An 8,315-nucleotide genomic window follows, 5' to 3' on the forward strand; every position below is an offset into this window, starting at 1 on the left:
CAAACTGGATGACTAGGAGACAACAATAACAAGTAACCCAAACCAGCTGAATTAACCTTTCAGGAGATCTGAAAAACAGTCAAATGTCTATAGCAGCCAAGTGAATGCACAGTTAATGCCAACCTCCCTGGCATGGTACTGTCTTGGTCTAGAGAAGGCAGTAGCCTAGTTCCTTCCCTCAAACAAGAAGGAGTAGAGCAGACCTTATTCGCAATGTTCTAACCCATCTTGGGCTGTCTGAAGGACTGACCTCTGTCTTGCCTAACTTGGATCTCAGTCAGAGAAATGCAGCAGGCATTAATCATGAAAGCTATGGTAGAACAAAGACTCTCAGCCACCTGGAACAAAGTTTATAAGTGGAAACATATAATAGACAATGTAAGGCCATAAAAAGAAGCTGGAGAAGAGATTCTTTGGGAAGTTAAGACTTTCAAAAACAGCCATTGTAAAAGTCACATGTAGACCCAGGCAAACATATCCTCAGAAAAGACCAGAGAAGACCTTAACCTTTCTCCTAACACTAGTTTGTAGGCTCAGAGCACGTCCAGCAAATCAGTGACGGACTTTTCAGGCACAGCATCAGTTTGCAAGGACATGGAGAAGTAGCTGTATTTTCAAATACCTAATTTTCAACAACAACAAAAGAAATATAAAGAAACAAGAAAACATGACCCACTCAAAGGAACAATATAAATTGGCAAAAACCATCCCTGAGGAAGCACAAACATTGACAAAGCCTGATTACTAAACAAAGACTTTAAAACAGCTGTCTTAAATATGCTCAAAGAGCTAAAGAAAAACACGGACAAAGAATAAAAACAAATCAGGAAAATGACATATGAACAAAATGAGAATATTAACAAAAAGAAAAATTATAAAGAGGAACCAAACAGAACTCTTAAGCTAAAAAATACAATGATTGAATTGGAAAATTCATCAGAGAGGTTCAACAGCAGATTTGAGCAGGCAGAAGAAAAATATCAGGTAACTTGAAGACATCTGAAATCACCAAGTCTAAGGATCAGAAAGGAAAAGGAACAAAGAAAAGTGAACAGAGCCTAAGAGATTTGTGGGAGACCATTAAGTAAATCAAATGTATAGCTTATGATAGTCACAAAAAGAGAGAAAAAAATAGAGGAGAGTATTTGAAGAAATAATTGCTGAAATCTTCCCAAATATGAAAGACACAAATCTACAAATCCAAGAAGCTCAATAAACCATTAGTAGGATAAACTGAGACCCACACTAAGACAAAATGTTGAAAGATAAGGACAGAATCTTGAAAGCAACAATAGAGAAGTGACTCATCACATACAAGGGATCCTCAGCAAGATAATCAACAGAAAACCTCTGAGGCCAGAAGAGAGTGATGATAGATTTAAAGTGCTGAAAGAAAGAAAAAAGCCTGACAACTTAGAATTCTATATCAGGCAAAACTGTCCTTCAAAAATGAGGAAGAAATTAAGACATTCCCAAATAAGCAAAAGTTGAAAGAATCTGTTACACTAGACCTACCTTGAAAGAAATACCAAAGGAAGTCCTTCAGGTTGAAAGTACGTTAGACAATAACTTGCAGCTATATGAAGATAAAAGATAAAAGGCAACAGGAAAAGAGGAAGAACAAATATGAAATGGATTTCCTCCATAAAAGAAGTCATAGGCATAAGTCTACAGGAGCTGAGCAGGATTGCTGAGGAAAGGACATTGTGGACATCACTCATTCCTAGGGTCACCAGGAGTCAGAGCCAACTCAATGGCATTTTACACACACATATAAAGATACAGCTAAAAGTAAAGATAAATACATGGACAAACATAAACACCAATATTATTGCAGTTTTGGTTTGTAACTTGACTTCTTTTTTTCTACAGGATTTAATAGACAAATGCATAAAATAATTATAAATCTATGCTAATGGGTACACAATGTGTAAGTATGTAATTTTTGACATCAATAACATAAAGTGGGGAGGAGGACAGAGCTATATAGAAGCAGAATTTTTGCAGGCTATTGAAGTTGAGTTGATATCAATACAGTTTAGATTGTTAAGCTTTGGAAAGTTATCTGTAATTTCCCTGGTAACCACAAAGAAAGTATAGAGAATATACACAAAAGGAAGTGAGAAAGTAATCAGAATGTCACCACCAAAAATCAACTAGATACAAAAAAGGTAGTAATGGAGGAATTAAGAAACAAAAAAGTTATAAGACATCCAGAAAACAAATAACAAAATGAAAAAGTAAGTCCTTATTGATAATTATGTTAAATATAAGTATATTAATTTCCTCACTCAAAAGGCACAGACTGACAGAATGGATTAAAACCATATTCCAAGTATATGCTGTTAACAACAAACATACTTTATTTGTTTATTTTTTGTTAATCCTCACCTAAGGATATTTTTCCATTGATTTTTTTTAAGATAGACTGGAAGGGAAGGAGAGTAGGGGAGAGAGAAAGAAAGATCAATGTGAGAGAGACACAATGATTGGCTGCCTTCCCATGACCCTGACCAGAGCCAGGGATCGAACCTGCAGCCCAGGTATGTGCCCTTGACCAGGAATTGAACTCATTGGTCCAAGAGCCAATGCTCTAACCTCTGAGCCAAACCAGTCAGGGCAACAAACACACTTTAGATCTAAAGTCACAAATAGGTTGAAAGTGAAATGACAGAAAAAGATATTCCATGCAAAGAGTAACTAAAAAAGAGCTGGAGTGTTATATACTAGTATCAGACAGAATGGCTTTAAATAAAAAACTGTTACGAGTCTGGCTCAGTAGTTGAGTGTCGACCCATGTACCAAGAGGTTGCCAGTTAGATTCCCAGTCAGGACACAAGCCCAGGTTGTGGGCCCAATCCCCAGTGGGTCCACAGGAGGCGGCCAATCGATGTTCTCGCTCATTGATGTTTCTATCTCTTTCTCCCTCTCCCTTCCTAAAATCAATGAAGGAAGAAAAAAAAAAAAACTGTTACAAGACATGAAGAAGGACATGAAAAAAAGTGATGATAAATGGGGTCACTTTATCAAGAAGATATAACAATATTATAAATGTATATGTAGCAAATATCAGAGCTCCTAAATATATGAAGCCAACATTGAGAAAACTGAAAGCAAAACCACCCAGCTCTAGAATAATAGTAAAAGATTACCCTGCTTTTAATAATGGCCAGAACAACCAGAAAGAAGCTCAATAAGGAAACAGAGTACTAGAACTGGACCTAACAGGCATATACAGAACACTCCACCCAATGACAGTAGAATACACATTTTTCTCAAGTGCACATGGAACATTCTCCAGGACATACGGTATGTTTAGAACAGAGAAATCTTAATAAATATAAAAAAGATTGAAATACAGCTATGTGCTGTATAACAACATTTTGGTCAACAATAGTGGTCCCATGAGATTATAATGAAACTAAAAAATTCCTATTTCTTAGTGGCATCGTAGGCATCATAAGGTTGTAATGCAAGAGTATTCACCTATTTGTGGTGATGCTGATGTAAAACAAACCCACTGCACTGACAGTTGTATAAAAGTATAGCACATACAATTATGTACAGTACATAATACTTGATAATAAGTGACTATGTTATTGGTTTATGTATTTAATATACTGTACTTTTCATCATTATTTTAGAGTGTACTCTTTCTACTTATTTAAAAAAAAGTTCTGCAAAACAGCATGCCATGTTACGCCAGCAATGGCCTCATACATCTCAGTCTTACCATGTCTCTATCTTGCATCATTTTCTCTTGTGCTTGATTTAATCTCATACTGTTTTGTAACATGCTATACAGGTTTATAGCCAAGAAGGAATAGACTATATCACTAGATAGCCTAGGTGTGCAGCAGGCTACACCATCTAGGTTTGGGTAAGTACACTCTTTGAGGTTCACACTATGTTGAAATTGCCTAATGACACATTTCTCATAACACATCCCCACTGTTAAGTGGCAAATGACTAAAATAGAAAGTATCTTTTCTGATAACAATGGAATGAAACTAGAAATCAAAGACAGAAGAAAACTGGAAAACCCACAAATATAAAATTAAACAGCATGCACTCAAATAACCAATGGGTCAATGAAGAAATCAGGAAAGTAAGAAAATACCTTGAGGTAAATAAAAATGAAAACACAACATACCAAAACTTTGGAATGCAGCAAAAACAATGCTGAGAGAAATTTATAGCTGTAAATGTTTACATTAAAAAAGAAGAAAAAGCCTGGCCGGTGTGGTTCAGTGGTTGAGCATCAACCCATGTACCAAGAGGTCGCCGGTTCGATTCCCGGTTAGGGCACACGCCCAAGTTGTGGGCCAAATCCCTAGTGGGGGGCATGCAGGAGGTGGCCAATCGGTGTTCTCTCTCATTGATGTTTCTATCTTTCTCTCCCTCTCCTGTCCTCTCCCTCTAAAATCAATTTTTAAAAATTAAAAAAAAAAAAAAGATCTCAAATTGGTAGCCTAACTTTACACCTTAAGGGAAAAAAGGAAGAAAAGCAAACTAAACTAAAGCTAGCAGGGAAAAGGAAATAATAAAGAGTACAGATAAATAGAGGATAGAAAAACAATAGAGGACCAGTTGCCTTTCTATATACTAACAATGAATCCTAAAAGAAAATGAAAACCATTTCATTTACAACATCAGAAAGATTAAAATACTTGGGAATAAACTTAACCAAGAAGGTGAAAGACAAACACCGAACAGTATAAATCATTGCTGAAAGGTATTAAAGACATAAATAAACTGTAACACATCCTACATTCACTGGAAGAATATTATTAAAATGTTACTATTACCCAAAGCTATCTACAATTCATGTAATTCCTACCAAAATCTCAATAATCTTTTTACAGAAATAGAAAAACTTATCTTAAAATTCTTATGAAATCTCAAGGGAACCCCAAGTATCAAAAACAATCTTGAGCCCTGGCCGGTTTGGCTCAGCGGTTGGAGCGTCAGCCTGCGGTACAGAGAGACCCGGGTTCGGTTCCCGCTAAGGGCATGTACCTCGGTTGCAGTTTGTCCCCGGCCCTGGTTGGTCGTGCGGGAGGCAGCCACTCGATGTGTCCCTTCACATCGATGTTTCTTTCTCTCTCTCTTCCTCCCACTCTATCCGAACAAAAAATGGAAAAATGTCCTCGGGTGAGCATTAAAAAAAAAACAATCTTGAAAAAGGAGCACAAAGTTGGAGGTCTCACACTTCTTGATTTCAAAATGTAATACAGGCCTGGCTGGTTTGGCTCAGCAGTTAGAGCGTCAGCCTGCAGTCCAGAGAGACCTGGGTTCGGTTCCCGCTAAGGGCATGTATCTCAGTTGCAGTTTGTCCCTGGCCCTGGTTGGGTCGTGAGGGTGGCAGCCACTTGGTGTGTACCTTTCACGTTGATGTTTCTCTCTCTCTCTTCCTTTCTCTCCCTCCTACTCTATCTGAACAAAACATAAAAAAATGTCCTTGGGTGAGGATAAAAAAAAAGTAATACAAAGCTAGAGTAATCAAAACAGTGTGATACATAAAGACAGATATATAAATACAGTAAAAAATAATGTGATAACTTTGCTCGATAACAGATGGTTAATAGACTTAGTTTACTGACCACATCGTAAGATATATAAATGCTGAATCACTATATTGTACATCTGAAACTAATATTATATTGTATGCTAACTATACTTTAATAAAAATTAAAGAAAAACTGAGTTACTTAGATCATAAAATTTAAACTCTGGAAAGTACCCCAGAGCCTATTATCCAAATTTTATGAAAAAGATTATCACAAGCATTTTTATTACAAAAATAATACAATCATTGCATAAAACTGAAAAAACAAAACAGAGAAACAAGCAGACAACAACAAAAAAATCCTCATATTCCCAATTCCACAACTACTGAATGATAGCTATTGATTAACATGTTGCTGTGTATCTATTTCTTTTTCTTTTCTTCCTCCCTCTCTCCCTTTTCTCATATCTTTATGTGATTGTACATATATGTACATACATGTGAACTAGCCTTTTTTATTTTTTTATTTTTTGTTCAGGTAGAGTGGGAGGGAGGGAGAGGAACAGAGAGAGAGAGAGAAACATCGATGTGAAAGGAACACATCGAGTGGCTGCCACCCGCACAACCGACCAGAGCCGGGGACAAACTGCAACCGAGGTACATGCCCTTAGTGGGAACCGAACCCGGGTCTCTCAGGACCACAGGCCGACGCTCTAACCGCTGAGCCAAACCGGCCAGGGCTGAACTAGCCTTTTTTAAAAATAAAAATAACATAATACAATTCTGCAACCTCTCCCCCCCACAGATATATAGACCAATGGAATATGAACCCAGAAATAAACTCTTGCATATATGGTCAAATGATTTTCAACAATAGTGCCAAGGCTATCCAATGGGGAAAATACAGTCTTTTCAACAAATGGTATTGAGAAAACTAGATATCCACACGCAAAAGAATAAAGTTAAACCCTTGCCACGTTCTATAAAACTGAACATAAAAGATGAACTATAAAACTCTTAGAATCAAATATAGGGTAAAAGCTGCACAACATTGGATTTGTCAATGATTTCTGGGATATGAAATAAAAATAATAGAAAAAGAAAATATAGATAAATTGGACTTCAAAATGAAAAACTCTTGTGTATCAAAGAATACTGTCAAGAAAGTGAAAAGGAAACCCATACAGTGAGAGAAAATATTTGAAAATCATTTATCTGATTAGGGTCTGGTATTCAGAATATATAAAGAACTCCTACAACTCAACAACAACAAAAACAAACAGCCCAATTTAAAAACAGGGTTTAACTCTCAGGTGGAGTCTTCCACAGCTGGTGCTGCAGTCCTCAGGACCATTCTCCTGTCCTCAGTCATGGCTTATGGTCTGGTTGCCAGCAACCTGAATCTCAAACCTGGGGAGTGCCTCTAAGTGCAGGGCAAGTTAGCCCCCGACACCAAAAGCTTCACGCTGAACCTGGGCAAAGAGGACAACAATGTGTGCTTGCACTTCAACCCTCACTTCGATATACATGGAGACATCAACACCACTGTGTGTAACAGCAAGGATGGCGGGGTCTGGGGGGCCGAGCAGTGGGAGTCTGCCTTCACCTCCCAGCCTGGAAGTGTCACAGAGGTGTGCATATCCTTCGACCAGGCAGACCTGACCATCAAGCTGCCAGATGGATACACATTCAAGTTCCCCAACTGCCTTAACCCGGAGGCCGTCAACTACCTGTCAGCAGAAGGTGACTTCAAGATCAAGTGTATGGCCTTTGAGTGAAGCCAGCCAACCCATGGCCCCCAATGAAGGCAGCTGCCTCTGTTCTCATTTAAAAACAAACAAACAAAAAGGGTTTAAAAACAAAGAAAAACACCTTTTCTTTAAATTATTTGTTACAAAAAATGTCCTCAATGAACGAACAACTAAACACAACTGGCAAATACTCTAAATATTTTGATTGTTCAGTTACCCTCTGCCCTAATGGACAGCTTGAGACTACAAGCACAATTGGGATCCTTAGCCAAACCAAAGTGACAGCTCTGGTGAAAGAGCCTTCTTTGATCTACGAGCACTGTAATTAGCTTGCTGACAACTTCTCACCTGGTATATTCAGTTAAAGGGCATGTTTATCCTTATTGCCATTTAATGGAGCAAATGCATAGGTGTTTCAGATGAAGAGTAGCACATCCGGAATTGCTTTTTGTGACTCAGGTACCACCAAGGGATAGACAAAGCCACACTGATGGTGGCACTCAACTACTCCTAAATCACACCTCTTTGGGGGACTCCTTTGTTCCCTTCTCATCTGCTCTTTCCCTCTTTCTGTCTTCTGTATTTCACTTAATAGGGGCCCAATTTACCTAACTGGTGTCATAAAAATAACCACTACCACCTGCTGTACAGTCTTATAGGGGACACATAGCCATAGCCCCCAATGACAGATGACTCTATTCTATGACCACAGCTCCAGGCACCTTTGGGAGAATGTTGCACAAGACATCAGTGGTAAAAATCCAGAATACTGGGATACAGGGAGACACATTTCTTCTCGGCAGGACCAATTAACCAGGTGCTGGGGAGAAGGATGACAGAGGAGATTCTTGATCTCTACCTCTGGGTATCAGAAGGTATGAGGAGTTGACAACACTAAAATCTCTCCAAATTCAAGTAAACTGCATTGATAGGCCCTGACTTAGTTGTCACTAGGCTATCAGAGATAACCAATGCCTCAGAGGCAGGACAGTGCTCACATTCACACTTCCACATTTTTTTTTAATCAATATTTTTTATCAATGTTTTGGAGAGAA

General features: G+C 38.2%; 1 pseudogene; it reads left to right on the top strand.

The window, feature by feature from the left end:
- The first annotated feature begins 6,879 nt into the window (after positions 1 to 6,879).
- On the top strand, positions 6,880 to 7,287 carry LOC118642730 (annotated as a pseudogene).
- The last annotated feature ends 1,028 nt before the right edge of the window (positions 7,288 to 8,315 follow it).

The sequence above is a fragment of the Molossus molossus genome, unplaced genomic scaffold, assembly GCF_014108415.1.
Source record: "Molossus molossus isolate mMolMol1 unplaced genomic scaffold, mMolMol1.p scaffold_m16_p_3, whole genome shotgun sequence".
In the NCBI taxonomy this organism is placed as follows: Eukaryota; Metazoa; Chordata; class Mammalia; order Chiroptera; family Molossidae; genus Molossus; species Molossus molossus.